A 19,860-nucleotide genomic window follows, 5' to 3' on the forward strand; every position below is an offset into this window, starting at 1 on the left:
GAACCCACACTGTAAAACTTGCACACTCCAAATCTGACCTCAAACCAGTGACAAGTGGAGTACCACAGGGTTCAGTCCTGGGGCCTCTCCTGTTTGGTATCTACGTCTCTGAAGTACAGGCTAACACAGAAGGCCTCTGGCTGACAAAGTTCGCAGATGACTGCAAACTAGAAGCTATAGTTGAGTCCTCAAATGATGTGGAAATCCTACAGAATGGCCTCGCTGAGACAGATGCCTGGTGTCAGAGCCATGGCCTCAAGCTCAATGCCAAAAAGTGCATTTTCATCCCCTTTGGTAAAAACTCTGTACCCATGAACTACTACATAGACAGCAGTCTACTTAACACCGAATGTGTGATAAGAGACCTTGGGACCCAGGTGGACAGTAGTCTCTCCTTTGATAGTCACATCGCCACAGTAGTCAGGAAGTCCTCCAATGTGGCAGACGCATCATAAAAAGGTTCTCATCCAGGAAAAAAGAGGTCATTGTTCCCCTCTACTCAACACTCATTAGACCCATTATAGAGTACAATGCCCCTTTTGGAATGTACCTCACATAACATCTGCAGCAGCTGGAAAGGCCACAGAAGTACCTCACAAAGAGGATTACTGGCCTCAAAAAGATGCCCTACACTGACCATCTCAACAAACTCCAGCTTTACTCTGTAGCATATCGCTGATTCCAAGGTGATCTCTGCCTAACATATAAAGCTATGTCAAACCCAGAGCTGTTGAACATGCTACACCTAAAAAAATCCCAATCCCTCCTAGCTACACACTCTAGGGACCTAAACCTTGTCACCACAATAAACAGGACATGCTGGAGGGATAGATTCCTTTTCCAGAGACTTCCCATACTCTAAAACAGGCTACCCATCTATGTCAAGCAAAGTTCTTCATTAGCACTCTTCAAGAAAAATCTTGATGAGTAGATGGGAAATAGGAAATGCACCCCGGGGATCACTTCTTTGTCTCTGCTCGACAGTGGCACAGGAAAATAACTTTTTTTGGTGGTGTAAGCCAGGGAACCTTGTTGGCTAGGCTTACGTAGGCCCTCGGACCAATAGCCTAGAACCTACCTATGAACCTATAAAGTTTAGCAGATCTCAACTTTAATAAGGGTGCTAGCAAAATAGTGTCATTTCTTGTGTCCAGATACTGTGGTTATTTGTGTTTTTTTTTGCTGGGCATACTCCTGTTTCGTTTGTAATCTATTATAGTTTTGATACATCCAGATTTACATCTGCATTAATGAGTCCTATTGCAGCAGGATTAAAATGTTCATGAATCTGGAGGTCCTGCACTGGATACTCCATAAACTTCTACCAGATGCAAGTTTAGTGAACCAACCATATGCTGGATGAAAAGTGTTATTCAGTATTTTGCGGGACCTCTTTTACATTTGATTTCAAAGAGCTCCTGTAAGGTAGGAAGACTTGTACCCATGATCTTTTCAACTGTTCTTATTATTCTTTGCAGCTTCTTCCTTTCGGCCATTGTGCGGTTACCAAACCATACAGTGCAGCTGCTGGTGATAATGCTCTTGATGTCTGCTCTATAGAAGGTAATTAGAGCATTCATAGAGAGCTTTGGTTTTCTCAGCCTTCTTAGGAAGTGTAGTCACTGGTGGGCTTTTTTAATTAGCTGGCCTGTGTTTGTTCTCCAAGAAAAATCCTCTGATATCTGTACCCCCAGGAACTTTGTAGTTTGGACTCTCTCCTCCTCTTTACCATTAATCTAAAAAGGGAGGTCCATGGCAGAGCTCTTTCGAAAGCCAATAATGATTTCTTTTGTTTTACTGATGTTCAGGTCCAAATTGTTGTTATTGCACCATTCAATCAGGGAACTGACCTCATTCCTGTACCCACTCTCATCATCACCCCTTATGATCCCACCACTGTGGTGTCATCTGTGAATTTGATGATTTGATTGCTGCTAGCATTCACAGAGCAGTCATAGGTAAGGAATGTGAACAGTAGAGGACTCAGCAGACAGTGCTGGGGTACTCTGGTGATGACTGTAATACTCCCCAAAGTGGTGTTACCAGCACCAGTCCACCATGGTCTTCCAGTCAGAAAATCAAGGATCCAGTTGCACAGCCCTTTATGTATGCCAAGGTGCATAGGAATCACCATATTGAAAGCCTAGCTGAAATCTATGAAAAACAGCCTGGCATAGCTGTTCTTCTCTTCAAGATATTCCAATGTGAGGTGAAGTGCCATTGTAATGGCATCAGCAGTTGATCTATTTGCCAAGTAGGTAAACTACAATGGGTCAAGGGATTGGGGTATAACCTGATATAACCTAAGGATAACCTCATATAACCTGAGACACTACTTACAAGCCACGACAACTCCAATTACTCCTAAAACCAAACTCCACAGCACTGCACATGCTATCTCCTCTCAGGCACCTACTCTTTGGCAAGCTCTCCCCATCAACATTAAGGAACGCAACACTTATTCCAAATTCATAAAGCAGCTCATAAACCACTTCATCATCCAAGCCAAATGTTCCTGCTTCAACACAGGACATGTCACCTAACCTATGTCCTTTCCAAGTTTCGTCTCCTCTCTCTAGAGTCACTGAAGGTTGACCCAGTTTTAAAATTAATATATACATTGTACATCACACTCACCTTGGATGCACATTGCATTGTGCTTGTTCAACAGTATGAATACAAACATGTTTTCTACGCATTGCTGTATTTTTTATTTGTGAACTGTTTTATATTTTACCCAGACTGAGCCTGGAATTAGTCAATATTGGTCAGTGCACTTCTCTGGTAAACAAATATATCTATATATATATATATATATATATATATATATATATATATATATATATATATATACATATACATATATATATATATATATATATATATATATATATATATATATATATATATATATATATATATATATATATATATATATATATATATATATATATATATATATATATACAACGTGTGTGTATGTGTGTCTCCATACTCATCACACATACACATACACACAGACACACACATGCACACACACACACACACACACACACACACACACACACACACACACACACACACACACACACACACACACACACGTAGATAGGTAGGTAGGTAAAAGGTAGGTAGATAATGTATTATACAGAATGAACAAGATTTTTGGGAGAGCTCTGTCTTTAAAAATGGTGGAGAGAAGTCTTAGGAAGTTGATGTAACCTTTCTCTCCTTATAGAAAGTTTAATAAACACTTTTCATTTGTTGGTCTGGTAGAACTATTATGGATGTAGATTTGTCAGATTTTACAATGACAAAAGCAAATTAATAAATTAAAGAAGGGATATAATACAGTACCATATTTTACTATGGTCTAGCACCTACCCCACCCCCCACCAAAAAAATACAAAAAATTGAAAAATGGCAGTCTTCAAGGCATATTTGTTTCCAAAAATCATTACACAAGATGTGATGTTCATGAGAACATCTGTCATGTAAAACTGTTATGAACTGTAAGAATACAGCACAGACAGCCCTACAAATGACAGCACACTAGTTTATTCAGAGACAGCACTCCACAAAGTGAAACTTGTAAAGGACACTTCTAGTGTTGTTAGTACGAATGTCGTTCGTATGTTCACACATTCTTCTCTTTAATTTTCTCTCAGTTTTCCCTATGTAGAAGGTAGTACATTGACTGCACAAGGCAATATATACCAGTCCATAAGAGTCACATGAACTACGTACATTACTAGAAAAATAAAATTCCCTAGCTGTTAAAAACAGTGTTTCCCTGTAGACAATGCATCTACACTCCAGACAAGTTCCACACTTAAAAGTACCAGTGGTTCTACTATTCATCCTTTTTGTACCATTATGCTCAAGATAATCTTTTACATTAGGACCCTTACTGTAAATAATTTTAAAAGGGGTATCAAAAATGGGACTCAAGTTGACCAATTTTATAGATTCATAGTTTACTACTAGGCTAACTGCTCTTGTGAGCTATTTTAAGCCTAGTCAATTATCCATTGTGAGATTCAAACCCTGCACCTTGTGTTTGTAAAGCAAACACCTTAACCATTAGGCCACCCCCCCTTGAAAACATTTGTCCCATTCTTTTTGTAAAATATCGCTAATAATCTTAGAGTCCCCATTAAATTAAGTAATAAAGGTTTTGACAAGAGATGGTGCAGTATCAGTGTGTTTGTCAGCACCCTGGATGTCTGTGTTAATATTCACAGTATTAAGGTCCTCGCCTAAAATAGGCTTAAATTTACCCTGTCTACTAGCCACTACTTCATCAAATGCCCTTTTAACCAACTCAGTGGGATATCCATGATAAAAAAACATGTGGGATAAAGTTCTACACTCGTCAAGGAATTCCGCATCATGTGAACACATCCTACAGATGCGGATAAACTGTCCCTTAACAACACGAACCTTTTGGTGGTAAGGATGTGAGCTATTAAAATGAAGAAGTGAATTTGAGTAGGTAGGTTATCTATATAATCTGGATTTGAACCCCCCCCCCTTCAAATTTCTCAATTGTAACATCCAAATAGTTTACTTTATTGGTTTTGTGGTGATGTGTAAACTGTAGAAAAGAAGTAGTGGTCAGAGATATACTCAAAAAATTCTGTCAATTTATTTTCAGTATCTACCCAAAACTCTATTGTATCATCCAAGAAACATTTTTTAGAGAGTCCAGCACTCATTGTAAGGGGAATTAAAAATATGCAAGTGTTCCCAATACATCAAAATCAAGTTTGCATATATTGGGGCAATGTGCCCCCATAGCAACACCAGCAACTTATTTATTTATTTATTTTTTATTTTTATTTTATTTTATTTTACATTTGTTGACCGGGATAGTCCGACTGGATACATGTCCATTTTCTGCGGAGGCCCGGGGAGAAAAGCTCCACATGGATAGTAAGTTATATTCATATTAGATAAACAACATATCACAACATTTGATAATTAATACATATCAAGAAAAAAAATACATTCACATTTAGATACCAGTTAATTCGTGATAGGCTCATAGATGAACATACTTTATTACCTAAGGTACCCCTATGTTGCTATGGAGACTGAGGAAGTGAGGGATTAGTCTGGTTTAGAGCATTGGCAGAGCCAATGGGTTTTAAAGTGGTAGAGTAGACCTTTCTTGAATTTGTCTTGGGAGGTAGCATTGGTAATTTGGGGAGGAAGGGAGTTCCAAATTTTGCCAATGGCATTGGCAAACAGAGAGTCACCACCTAGATTACAGGATTTGATTGTTTGTACAAGTAACATGTTTGATGAGCACAGACTGTTTAGATTTGTGTAGGGGGTTATTAACTTACTCAATGCAGGAATATTGTCTGGTTGATTGAGAATTTTAAATGCTACTGTTAGTTGGTTATGCTTGAGTAGGTTTGGTAGTTCAATCCAACCAAGGGTAAGTAGGTTAATACAGTGATGGGTTTTATAGGGCGTGCCTGAAGCAAATCTAGCAATATGATTATAACAACAGCTGAGTTTGTTTAGGTCTGATTTTTTAAGGTTAGTGAGTATGGGGGAGGCATATAAGAGGGTGGAGAGAAGATGTGATCGGGCAATGGCCACTTTTGCCATGGGAGTCAAAAAGGACTTTATTCTATATAAGGACCCCAGTTTTTTATTAACTATTTTAATAGTTTGATTGATATGCAAATCAAATCTAAGTTTGTTATCGATGGTAACACCTAGTAGTTTGGTGTTGTTGTCAGGGGAGATAATAGTCCCGTTCTTGGATTGTACAGTAAAGGGGAAGTGGGTAGGTTTATGGGTAGGATGGAAGAGTAGCAGCTTGGTTTTCTTTGGATTGAGGATCAAATGGCGACCCAACAACCATTCTTCTACTGTGGTGAAACAGTTTTGGGTTTTAGTTAGTAGATCAACCGGTGACTTGTCCGAGCAAATGAGTGTCGAGTCGTCGGCATATTGGATACAGGAGGTCTCAGGGATAATTTTGTGGAGATCATTAATAAAAATAGAAAAGAGAAGTGGTCCTAGAATGGAGCCTTGGGGAACCCCTATGGAATTAGGTAAGAGGGTGGAGAGTTTATTATTCCAGAGTACAGCTTGATTCCTATCAGAGAGATAGGCATAGAACCAATCCAGAGTTTTGTTTTCTAGGTAGAGAGTTTTTAGGGTGTTGAGTATTAGTTGGTGGTTGACCATGTCGAAGGCCTTTGATAGATCCAGAAAGAGTGCAGATGATATTTTTTTGTCATTCCTGTTTTGATTGATAGTGTCTGTGAAAGAGAGGAGGGTGGTAGTAGTACTATGCTTGGGCCTGAAACCATGCTGTGAACTGGTTAACAGATTGCTCTCAATAAGGTAGTGTACAAATTGTTTGTGTACACATTTTTCCATGATTTTGGCAAGTGGTGACAATATGGCAATAGGTCTATAATTTGACAGGTCAGTGGATGAGCCACCTTTGTGGAGAGGGATTACATGGGATATTTTCCATATAGAGGGGATAGTGGATTCTGTTATGGTATGGTTAATTAAGATAGAGATGGGGTAGGCTATAACATCTGCAGGTTTTTGTAAGTATTCGGCTGGAAGTAGGTCTGCGGTGAGGGTGGTTGGTTTTAATTTCTTTAGCAAGGATCGAATGAAGGAAGTGGGAACTGGTTGAAGATTAAAGGAGGGCTTATTTTTCAGGATGGAACCTATTATGGGGGATTTGTGGCAGGCTGTTGGTCAGCTAGGGATTTGATGACATTGATGAAGAAAGTGTTAAAGGTTGTGGCAACTTCTTCTGGGTTCTTATCACATAGGTTCTCTGGAGTAGGAGTGGAAGACTTGCCTGGATGGAGGAGATTATTGAGACCCGCCCAGAACTTTTGGGGATTATTTTGGTTTTTATGTTGTAGTTGATAATAGTATTTTTTTTTGTCTAGTAAAATGGATTTTTTTGTCACATTTCTTAGTTGTTGGTACTTGATGCAGTCTAGGGATGCTTTGGTGGCACGCCATTTGTCCCAGGCTTTGTTCTTAAGTTTGATTTTGGTTGTAGAGTCTTTTGTTAGCCAGGGTGCTATTTGGTTTTTGGCTTTGATTAGTCGTTTGGGGGCATGAGTGTCTAGTATTTTTAAAAACGTGGAGTTAAAATTTGTTACGGCTTCTTCTAGGGGGAGGTATTTAAGAGGTGACCAGTTACAGGACTGCAGCTCTAGTTGGAATTTAGCAAGGTCAAAGTATTTGGTATTCCTGACTGACCTGTACGTGGGTGATTTGAAGCTCCCTGTTTTACTTTTCCATAGGTAGGTGAAGAGATGATCACTAAGGTCATTTGGAAGGGTCCCAGGCATGTACATGTGGGGTTGCTTGTTAGTGAGTATCCAGTCTAGGATACTTTCTTTTTGTTTGGTGTTCCCAATTCTGGTGGGGGAGGTTATAATCTGTGAGAAACCATGGAGATTTATGTGGGTGGGGTTTGTTTCTGAGAAACATTGATTCCAGTCAATATTGACGTCACCCAAAATTATGGTTTCTTGGGGGTAGTTATTCTCAAGCCAGTTTAAAATATTCTCGAGTGTGTCGGTGTTATTTCCAGAGGGGATATAGACGACAATTAGGTTTATGCTTTTATCCTTATTCAGTTGTAATTTTAGGGCAATTAATTCTGCATTAGAGATCCGAGGTGGTTGGGTGGGGTTCCAAGTAATGTTAAGATGACTTTTAAAGAGGACGGCAATACCACCCCCTTTTTTTTGGTGCGGTCAGTCCTAAATATGTTGAAGCCAGCTGGAATGATTTCATTATCATTGGTCACTGGTTTAAGCCAGGTTTCTGTCAGGCACATAATGTCGGGGAGGTAGGTTGCTAAGAGAGCATGTAGATTGTGAATCGTATTGTTTAGGCTCCTAATATTTAGGTGGCAAATTAGGAGGGAGTTGGGAGATCTAGGAAATAGAGATGGGTTATAAGAATTTGCAATTGGTGGGGGGCCCGGGTTTGGGTGGATATCTCCATCTATGGTAATATTTTTCTTAGGTATTCAAGTAGTTTCATAAGTTTGAATATCAGTTTTTCAGCATATTTGGATTTGGGGTGGTTTGTTTTTGGTTTATAGGAGAAGTGGTGATTGGGGTACAGTGGTTTAATGATTTGGTAGTGAATAGAGTGAGTAGTAATGAGTGGGGTTGAGGGAGTACTGGTTTGGTACCTAGGATAGTAAAATCCTGGGTGTGACTGGTCCTCATATTTAGTTAGCAGATATAATATAATAAAGACTGATAGGGCAAGAGGTACAATTTTTAGGGTTTGCTTTGAGATCAGGGGTCGGAGTGGCTGGATAATTATTAGGTGCTGGTAGGTGGCTATGTAATGAGAAAGTAGGTAGTAGTAGTGGGAGTGGGGTGGGAAGAAAAAGCAGAGTGATTTTGATTGGTTAGAGATAATGGAGGGGGCGTGGTAGATAGGTATAAAAGTAGGAGTGCTGGGGGCGGGTGGGATATGGGGGCGGGGCGCGAAGCGAGCCCGAGCGTAGCCAGGGCGAGCGGAGTGGGGTTATACCCACCCCACACTGACCGAAGGCAGGCAATAGGTAGTAGAGTAAGTACTGACTTGCCTTATGCTGGCGTTATCAAGCACTTTCTATTATTGCTTTAGAGGTAGTTTTAATTGAATCCAACGTTTTCTATGAGGTTAGGCCAGTTGGACAGAAATTGCTGTGTGAAAAAGGATTTACTGCTGAAAAAGAATCCAGCGTGCTAACCCTGAGGAGGTTATATTATTACATCTATCAGGCTCAAATATATGTAGATAGTAACCTTGGTAGTTTTATTTTTATTGGACAAGTTATTTTGCTGAGCGATCAGCTTGGATAGTCCTTCCTTCTATGTACTCATCTTCTATTAGCGCTACCTGGATAGAGTGGCCAGGGGTGAGTAGTGGGCAGTACCTGAGTGGATACAGAAAAATAATCTTACTTTCAGCACTGTTCAGTAAACTGAGTGATAAAACAGTATAAAATTCAGTCAACTTGATGGAAAAATTCATCTTCAAAGAAAATGCAGTTATTTTTAGTATTAATTCCATCAAAATCAAATAAGTGTAGACTTCCTTATCTGTAAAATGACCAAACACTCTTAGAGCTTCTTCAAACCAGTACAATCCTAATGTATGTGGAATGCAAGTAAATAAGTCAATAGCATTAATGGTCACAAATTTCCGTGATTCACAAAACTGTTGCTGTTTCACATTTCCCAAAAAGTCCCAAGAGTCCTTAAGGACATTAAAATCCCCCAAATGTATACCTTTTAACTTTACATCCAAAAACTTGGCTAGCAGAGCTGTAACCAATCCTTCTGCTGTTATGGGGGAGGGGTCCATAACATTTTTATGGACTGTGGGGATAATGAAAATTGCTGCCACTCTAGGCTTACCATTGTGGAGAAAATTAAAGTCCTGTTGGTCAATGAAGTCTTTCAGTAAAAAGTCATTTAATATGATATAAATATTTTGGTAGGCTACATTAATTTCATTAAGGGAGACTCTAGTGTATCTGTCAGTGTCACCAAGCAAATTTAGCATTCTGGCCTCATAATCAATCTTATTAATTAAAACTGCACCTCCACCCTTGTCAGGTCTCATGGCTCTAACATTCTGGTTACTCATAAGGTCATCCATCAACTTTCTTTCCTCAGGTGCTAAATTGGACATGAATTTATTGCCCAAGACACCCTTTCTAAGTTCATTTTCTACTACAATTTCAAAGTTTTTCAACTGAGGGTGGAGGGGAGGGGTTGTGTACACTTCTTTTCCTAAGGTTATTGTTCAAAGTCTAATGGTTATTGGTTCCCAATAATAATTCAAGATTCTTTTTCCTTAGGAACAATTTCAGGTCAATAATTAATTTACTTATATTACGTTTGGGTCGAGGAATAAAATTGAACCCTTTAGTGAACAGGCCAAAGTGACCATGCTTGACATCAGTGTCACTATAATTTAAAATACTGTAACCATTCAGAATGGACCTAAAATCATTTGTGATGATGTTGTTAGTATCTGATACATTCATATTTAAATTTACATCCTCCTTTCTTCTTTCCCCCTCCCCACCATAATAGTTGTACCTCTGGAGCTGCTTGTTCACTAGAAGTGTCCTTTACATGTTTCACTTTGCGGGGGTGCTGTGTTTGAATAAAGCAGTGTGCTGTAATTCGTTGGGCTGTCTGTGGTGCATTCTTACAGTTTATGGTCTTTTCTACAACACTTGCTTCCATTATCTGTGACTGTTATGAACTGTACTAAACACATTAAAAAATATTTAACTCTTTTTGCACATGAGAATTAGAAATACAGTCCTGTCTGAAACAAAGTTCATGGGACCATACTTTCTCCCAGTTTATAATTCTTTCTTTTAGTTTCTCTTTTAAATATATTTACTCTTTTAATTATGCATCTTTATGAACTGAAATGGAAAAAGGATCATGAGGCACTTCAAGTAAATAAGAGTAGTTCCTTTGCGGATGCAACAACGACTATGACAAACATTTAAAATATTCCTCCTTGATAGCAATGTTTCAGCAAGTGATATGCAGAATATGTAACACTATATAAATAGTGGCATTTCATACTGGAGCAAATTTAGGATAGTACTAAAAATGAAAACAAAATTAAAATAAATAAATAAACAAACAAATAAAGAAGGATTTCACATGTGGCAATGAAAACTGAACTGAGATGAGCGAGTACCGTCAGATTTCAGGTATTAAAAGGATAGATATGGCCTTACAAGAAACAAAATTATTGCTACACACTAATCACAGGGAGAATACTTATACAGATATAAGTCGTTTTATGTCCTCGTCCTTTCTGCTTCCTTTTCCTTACTTGACAGAAATTTGAAAGTACTGCAAAGAACTGTGAAGAACACTAATTTACTATCAAATTTCTATGAGGTTTTCAAAGATCTTATGTAGCATTACTGCTTTAATTCTTGTAGTTAGTTGAAAGGATATGAAATACCTAGGCGGAATACACTGAGTATGCTACTCAGTGGTGTCTCACAGTCTGCATACTCAAAGCAGATGGGCCATATTCCTTCTAGCCATTCAATATGCTGCTCATGGTGATTGATACTAAAAGAAATAAAAAACATAATAAATGTGTGCTACTGTTACAGTTAGAGGCAAAAGCCTCCTTACCTAGACTGTCAGCCACAACAGTACTTGATCTATTTAGCAATGGTGCCTTGAGCTTATGTAAACTCTTTGCTATGGTTTCTAACATGGTCTCACACCAAAATAATTTAAGCAGCCACAAGGCACTGTCTTCCACTGCTTACATTACTTCTAGATCTGCATTTGTTACCAATCAGCAACTCAATTGCACTATTGACCACATCCTGTTTGACACCCTATGGTACTGCTCAAAGACTCAGATAATGGTATTATAAATTATTATTAAAATCAAAAGAAATCATTCACCATCACAGGTATTGGAGTTGACTGGGGGTTGGGGGGGGGGGTGGGGGCTCATCATTCAGGCAGCCATCAGACGTGGTTTTAAGCCATAGTTCCAGCATGCATAAAGTGAGGCACTAAAGAGGGAGCACGTAATGCACTGTTCTTCTAACTTCTACAAAATGTTCCCTCCATGCAGCCCTGCTCCTTCCCCCAAAGCATGAGCATTAGTTTTACTAATATCCACTTGGGGAATCACACTGCATGTACTGCTGAGTGGGTGCAACCCTCTACATTTCCAGGGATGATGAACAATTCATGTCCTTTCACTCATTGCCCTTCCTACCTCTTCCTCCAGTGACTGGGCCACTAATCAACCCCCAGTTGCCTGAGTCACAGTCAGGGCTATGCACTCCCTACTTGAGTCTGTCTCAGGCATCTAAGTCACCTGATAGGGATAGTCAATGTGAGACATAAACTGCTTACACTTGCAGCCTAACCATTCCACCCGATCAACATCATTCTTACCTCCATGAAAACTATAATAGGGTGTATAGTAAGGCATAGAAGCCATTTTTCAGTGAAGTGTGTTATGATCTGGGCTGCTTATTAAGACCATAATTATACAGCTCCGTGAGCCATCCTAAATGCAACTGTTCACCTTTCCTCAGTACATTCAGTTTTTGTAATTACAGTATGTGAGCACCTAAACCTAAACTACAGTCCACTGCCATGAATAGCCTTTTACCAAAAGATGCAGATTTATCTATTGCTTATCAATTTTCTATTCTCATCACTAATTCTATCGCATACTGCTATATCCATACTGTTTAGAATGAGGCAATTACTGTGCCATAAAAAGCGTGGCTGTTATGTTATTCTAAACAACTACTCTCCCATAGTGTTTCTGTCTCCAGTTTGCAAAACTCTAAAAACGCATGGGCAATCTCAACATACACAACATCTTATTGCCACAGACTTTTACTGGGAAATTCCAACTGGGTAACAAGAGCTCATTTTCAGCAGAGGCTTGGTGAGAAAAGCTCAGGTTGGGGAAAATAAAAAAACAATCAAACACATTACATAAAAACAGCTGAAAACTATACATTTAAAAAATAAACAACAGTATTGCAAGGCATAGAGATCTACTAAAAACATGTTACAAAGAGAACAATGAGAAAAAGCAAAGTAGAATACTATATATAATTAAAGAGAGTGTCATTTTGGCAATTCACAGCAATAATAAGTAAAAGTTATGAGATTAGTTTAATTGTAAATATAATTGGGAAGAGAGATCAGGACATATCAGCATAAAATTGGAGGAGGTGATAGGAAAAAGTTATGCAAAGTGGGAGAGAGGGTAAGAAAGCCAGATGAAGATGAGGAAGTGGAAATAGGTGCAGAGTCTGTACTGATGGAGTGGAGAAAAGTAGACAAGATATATGTTCAGCCTTGGGTATAGCGTGAGAAGAGCCATGAATTTGATAGGTTCCCTTTCAGAAGATGTTTGAAGGAAGGATGTTAGTTTACAGTTCTAATAGCCTGTGGAATATAATTCCATTTATTTGACAACAGAGTAGCAGTAAAGGCTATTTTCAATTGCTTTTTGAGGATTATCGATGGTGAAAAGTTGTTTATCATTAGAATGAAGGTGTCCAATTGGAATATAGGATGAAAGAATAGAGCTTAGGGCAGGACAGGCATGGGGTTTATAAACTATGTTGTGGTCAGTAGCTAGTAGTACGGTGTCCAGGTATGGGAGGGTAATTCAACCCAGTTCAAACTTTTAAGGACTATGCACTGTTGTATATAGTATGGTTTATGTGCAGAAAATTTAGCAACTTTGTTGTAGCATATTTCAAGTTTAGTTTTAACAAATACCTGCAAGTTAGTAAGGATAGTGGCACCATATGAGAGTGTTGGAAAGAGGGTAGTGGTTGCTAGGGTGCTTTTAGCAAAGTTAGTAAGAACGTTTTTAATGTCTGTAAAGCATGCCAAATTTCTGGTGAGTTTTATAAATATTATTTAAGATGTGGAGTTTAAATCTGAGGTTGCCATTAATTGTCTCACTAAGCAGTTTTGTATGCAATACAATTTCTATATCTGTATTGTTAAGTGAGACATTTTTGAAGCTGGGTTCATCCATCAGGTGTATTTTTAGGAGAAATAGGACTAGTTTTGTTTTTTTAGGGTTAAGTAATAACTGGGCATTGTGAAGCCAGTTTTGAACAGAGGTGAAGGCTTCTTCTGTGATTTCAAGATGTTCCAGACTGTCAGATGAGCATATTAGTGTTGAATCATCAGCAGACTGTATAAGTGATGTTTGCCTAGAAGAGGTATAGAGGTCATTAATGAAAATGTTAAGAGAAGCAGATCAAGAATTGAGCCTTGACGTACACCAGTGGCAATAGAGAGGTAAGGAGAGAAAGTATGTTGCCATCTAACATTATGCTGTCTTTTAAACTACTGAAGTGAAGAAGGGGATAGGCCAAGAAGGTGCAGTTGTTAAAGGAGTTTGCTGCATGAAACAGTATGAACGGTTTTGGACCGATCCAGAAATATGTAAGAGATAAGTTTGCTTGTTTCTATAATCTAAAATGGATAATAATGAAAGAGTTGTATTGTGGCCAGGGTGGAATCCATGTTGAGTACTGGTTAAGCTCTGTTCTTAAAGAAGATGGTGAAGAAGTTAAGTGTGGATCCATTTTTCTAAGATTTTTGAGACAGGGGGAAAAATTGCAGTGGGACAAAAGTTAGAGACTTTGGTAGCGCTGGTTAGCTAGGGTATAACTATTCTTGGCTCCACAAAGTTTCCTCTTAAATTTTTCCCTTGGAACTAGACAAACTTTCAACTTAAGCACTCAAGCCATTCATTTCTCAGCCTGGCACTTGCTCAAATCTCATAGCAAGCACTTATAAACCCTAGCACTACAGAAGGACAAGGCTCTCTATTCGACCTTACCAGCCATTCAGTAAAACAGTTTACTGTACCTATCCAGGCATGTCCAAAGGTCAGTTTCAGGTGTACTCTCCAGTCCAACTGGTGAATCTGAGCATTTTGAGGCAATGTAACAACTGCCTCATGTACACAGACAACCCTCTCCTCCTATCACCAAACACTAATACATGCGAGAGATGCAATTATACAGCCAAACTGGAGGCTAAGATCTCTCAACCCAAGACCAGATCAGACGGTCAAGAGGAGAAGGGAAATACTGGCATTACACCACCAGTCTCAAGTAGATCCATTAAACCAGCACCAGTAAAAAACATTCGTAAATACACGAAAACATACTTGGAGGCTCTAAATAAAAATCTGAAAAAGCAGCAGAGCCCTCCAAAGCAGACATCCAAGCAACCTCCACCCCCCAACATAAACCATGAAACACATACTTCAGAAAACCAGTGTGCCATGCAATCACAGCCCTCAAGGCAAAATAACATACCCAACATACTAGTAATAGGTGACTCTATAGTCAGGCACACTGATGTCCCACTCACTAGGCTGAATAAGGAGAAGGTTACTGTTAGCTGTCTCTCGGGTGCCAGGATCCGCCACATAACACAAGCACTCAGGTCACTCCAGAAGAAGTACAAATATGACTCTGTCATTGTCTATGTTGGTGTGAATGACCTGAGCCGTACCTCCCTGGACTACATGAAAAGAGGCATGGAAGAGCTCTCTGATCATGTAGCCCAGACCGATATGACCCTGACCCTGAGTAGCACACTGGTCCAAAACCGTTCATACTGTTTCACCAAGAATGATACCATGGTATAAAGAAAAAATTATCAATTTCAACAATTGGCAAAGTTTCTGGTGTCATTCAAAGAGGATCCAGTGTCTGTCTGCCTGGGATGACATGCTTGACAAGCCACGCTGCTTTGCTAGAGATGGCTTGCACCTGTCACCCTTAGGCTTTCTAATACTGGCCAAGACTCTTGCCACCCCCATATTGCCTTTTTAGGCAAGGCTGAAAAGGCAAACCCACCACTGTAAATAGCACAAGTAACAAAAATCTGTGGGTAATACTACTCAATGCCAGAAGTCTAAACCTCAAAATGCACGCACTCGAGGCACTCCTCAGTATGGAGAAAATCGATATATGTGCAGTAACAAAAACATAGTTTAAGGCTACAAAGAGCACCCCAGCACTACCAGGCTACAACTCATACCATACATTTTGGCCACAGAACCCAGACCGAAATAAAAAAGGCAGGAGAGTATCTATATTCATCAAGGATACCCCCACCTCCAGGTTAGTGGCACAGCACGATGCTTCAGAGATTATCCATGTGCAACTAACAATGGGCAAAACTGCAATTCAAATTGTAGCTTGCTACAGATCACCCACTGTGTCCCAGGACTCCCATTCCACATTTCTGGAAACACTGGGTAACATAAAGGTCCTACCAAATACCCTAGTATTGGGTGATTTCAACTACCCAAACATTAACTGGGAGAACTACTCAAGGGCTAACTCCCTTGCCCAACATTTCTTAGAATTTATAAACTCAAATGCCCTGGAACAACTGGTCAACACTCCCACCAGAGGTGACAACATATTGGACCTAGTCATCACCAACATGTGTGACCAGTGTTCCACACTGGAGGTCAACCCCTCGCTGGTTAGATCTGACCATAAACAGATAACTTTGGATACCCACATTCCGCCCCCACCCCCGGACAAGAAAACCACTGTGAAAAACTTTTCAAAAGCAAACTTCACATTACTTGAGACAGAGATGGAAAGTTTCAAAGCCCCCATGCTAAAGGATAACACTATCTAAGCTACAAAATCCTTTACTAATGCATTCTACGGGCACATACAAGAATGGATCGTGCTATCCCAAGCAAAACCAAGACTCACTCCTCCAAGAAAAGGAAACCAGTGTGGAGGACCCCTGCCATAAACAAGCTATACAATAGAAGGAAGAAACTAGTACAGAAAAGAGTAAAATCTCAAGAAGGGAAGACATCCCTGATCAGTATCAGCAAGAAACTACAATCCCTCATAAAATAGTCCAAGGCGAGCTTTGAAAGAAAACTTGCCAAGGACTCCAAAGATAACTACAAGGCATGCTTTAGCTATGTCAAGAATCTAAGTGGCAATGCTCAGATCTGCTTGGAGTTAGTGCAGAATGGCACAGAATACAATGAACAAACAGATATTGCCAACATCCTGCAGACAGGTTCAGTGCAAACTTCACCCCCCTCTCACCCTCAAAAGGGCCCATAACCATACCAGAAGAATGCAGAGCCCCTGAAATCACAGACACTCAGGTTAAAATAGCCCTCTCCAAACCAAAAACACAGAATCAATGGGACTGAACAGTGTCCCAGGCTGCGTCCTACATGAGCTCAAAGACAAATTAACCCATCACCTAAACACACTGTTCAAACTCAGCCTCTCCACAGGCTACGTACCCATAGAGTGGTGCACAGCAACAGTTATTCTGCTCCACAAAGGTGGAGCCACAACAGACCCTGGGAGCTATCGCCTTATAAGCCTGACTAGCTTGGTCTGCAAGGCTATGGAGCGCATCATCATTGAACTCATTAACAGAGACATTGGGAACCTCTAAACACTGGACTCTACCCAGTTCGGCTTTGTTAAGGACAGATCATGCCTCCTAAACCTGGTGGACTTCTTTGAGACAGTTACCAAGGTTATAGATGAGGGAAAGGTGGTACACACAGCCTATCTAGACCTCACAAAGGCCTTCAACACCATTCCCCATTCTGGCATTATAGACACGCTCACCAGCCTGAACATAAACCCCTATGTCAGAAGATGGGTTGCCAATTGGCTCATGGACAGAACCCACATGGTGAGAGTTGTGGGAGCTAGGTCTGACTCTAAACCAGTTACAAGTGGCATTCCCCAGGGCTCAGTCCTAGGACCCCTCCTGTTCGGCATATACTTCTCAGAGGTACAGACAAGCACAGGAGGACTATGGCTGACCAAGTTGGTAGATGACTGCAAACTAGGGGCTATAACTGACTCACCGGCTGACACAGACATCCTCCAAAAGGGTCTCACTGAGACAGATACCTGGTGTCAAAATCATGGCCTCAAACTAAATGCCAAAAAGTGCATAGTTAAATAACAAAGGACCCACAAACTACCACATAGGTGGTAATCCCCTAAATACGGAAAACGTAATAAGGGATCTGGGGACCCAAGTAGATAATAATCCCTCCTTTGATAATCACATTGCCAAAGTCAGAAAATCCTTCTATGTGGCCCACCTAATCACAAAAGGGTTTGCATCCAGATCAAAAGAGGTCATTGTGCCCCTCTACTCATCACTCATCAGACCCATCATAGAGTACAATGCCCCATTTGGGATGTACCTTACAAGACACCTGCAACAGCTGGAAAGACCACAGAAGTACCTCACCAGATCACTGGCCTCAAACAGATGCCCTGTGCAGCGCAACTGAAGAAACTCCAGCTGTACTTGGTTGCATACTGCCTGCTTAGAGGTGATCTCTGCCTGACATATAAGGCCATGTCCAACCCAGACTCGATGGACATGCTCCACCTAAAGAAAACCTTATACCCTCAAGCCGCATGCTCTAGGGATTTAAACCTTACCACAACAATAAATAGGACGTGCTGGAGGGATAGATTCCTATCCCAGAGACTTCCTATGCTTTGGAACAAAATTCCAATCTACATTAGGCAGAGCTCCTCACTAGCACTCTTCAAGTAAAACCTTGACGAGTTGATGGGAAACAGAAAGTTTACCCCGGGGATCACTTCAGTGGCTTTGCTGGACAGAGGCACAGGGAACTAATCTAAGGTGACGATGAAAGCCAACACATTCTAGCTAGGCTTATAAATGCCTTCGGGCAGATAGCCTAGTACCTACCTATGAACCTATGAACCTATGGAGAACTTTCTCCTTTTTGCAGTGGGATCACATATGACTATTTCTAAATGGTTGGGACATAACATTCCTGTATGTATCTACTTAATAAGATATCTACTGGGTAAGATATGGCTTCTGCTGATATCTTAAGTTATTCAGGTGGGAGGTTGTCAGAAGCTGTGAAGTAAGGTTTAAGTTTAAGTAGAAGTTTGTTTTATAGTAGATATTGTTACCATTTTTAATGTGAAGTTGTTAGCATTTGAGGCTATGGATTGATTAGACTCATATTTTTCAGAGGTTAATGTGGTAGAGGAGAAGGCAGTTGATAATATGTTATGGGTTTATGCAGGGGAAGCTGATGTGTTGTTGGTGAAGGCAGCAATGCTCTCTCTATAAAGTATTTATTAAATGTAGTCAGTTTGAGAGGGAGTGGCAGTTTGAGAGATACACAGATCTGTTTTGAGCCAGGACTGAGTAGTGTGTAAATAGAGTACCAGAATTCTTTAGGATAATTTTTTTTGATAAAGTTGCAGTTGATTATAGTATTGTTTCTTCTCTTTGTGTATTTGTTTTTTAGCTTTATTTCAAAGTTTTCTGTAACTCTGAAAGATGTATTTTTTATTTAGCCATTCCCTTCAATCCTTATCACTGGTATGCATAACGTTTTTGCTGAGGGTAGTGCCAGGGGAGTGTTTTACTTTTACTCTTTTTATACATAGAGGGGTGAGGTTGTTTAGGATATTTAAAAAAGGTATTAAAAGTTGTAACTGCATCATCTAATGTGAGAGTTTTTAGTATAGACTACAGGAAGTGCCTTCAGATACTTTTAAATACATTTTTGTTAAATTTTGTGAGATTTCTTGTTGGTTTAAGTTGGTGGTTATTGAGGTGATGGCTTTTAATTCTGTGTGTGTATACAGGGATATGGTCATTTAGGGGTTAGGATAGGTTCCACTGAAATATATTTGGGGTAAGAGACTAAAAATCCAATAAAGAATTGTGCCCTTATTACTTTTGTTGTATCTAGTAGGTGTTGTGATTAGCTGACTCAGACCAAATAGATTTGTGCAGGATGAGGGACTGTCAGAGGTTACATTTTGCCAGTCAATATTGACATCACCCAGAACAATTTTATTTTGTAAGTAATAGTACTAGATACCCAGGAGAGACATTCTTCAAGTATGGGTTTGTTGTTGCCAAGGGATATAAATTACAATAACACAGAGTATTTTCTTTTAGAGTTTAGCAGTAAAAGTGTTATGAGTATTTTGGCTGAGTGAAATTTGGAGAAGAAGTTGGAAAAGAAGTAGAGGTTATAGGAGTTGGCGTACAGTAATATGGCTCTTCCTCCTCCTTTTTTGTGAGGTCAGTCAGTCGTCATAATTTTATAGCCTGTAGGTGGTATTTCTGTATCTTTCATACTGGATTTAAGCCATGTTTCAATGATGGCTAGGATATCTGGGGAATACAGTGATATCCAGGTATGTAGAGCTGTAATTTTTATAAAAATGCTACAAAGATTTAATGT

Source organism: Protopterus annectens, chromosome 7.part0, assembly GCF_019279795.1.
Source record: "Protopterus annectens isolate FY-2018-M chromosome 7.part0, PAN1.0, whole genome shotgun sequence".
In the NCBI taxonomy this organism is placed as follows: Eukaryota; Metazoa; Chordata; order Ceratodontiformes; family Protopteridae; genus Protopterus; species Protopterus annectens.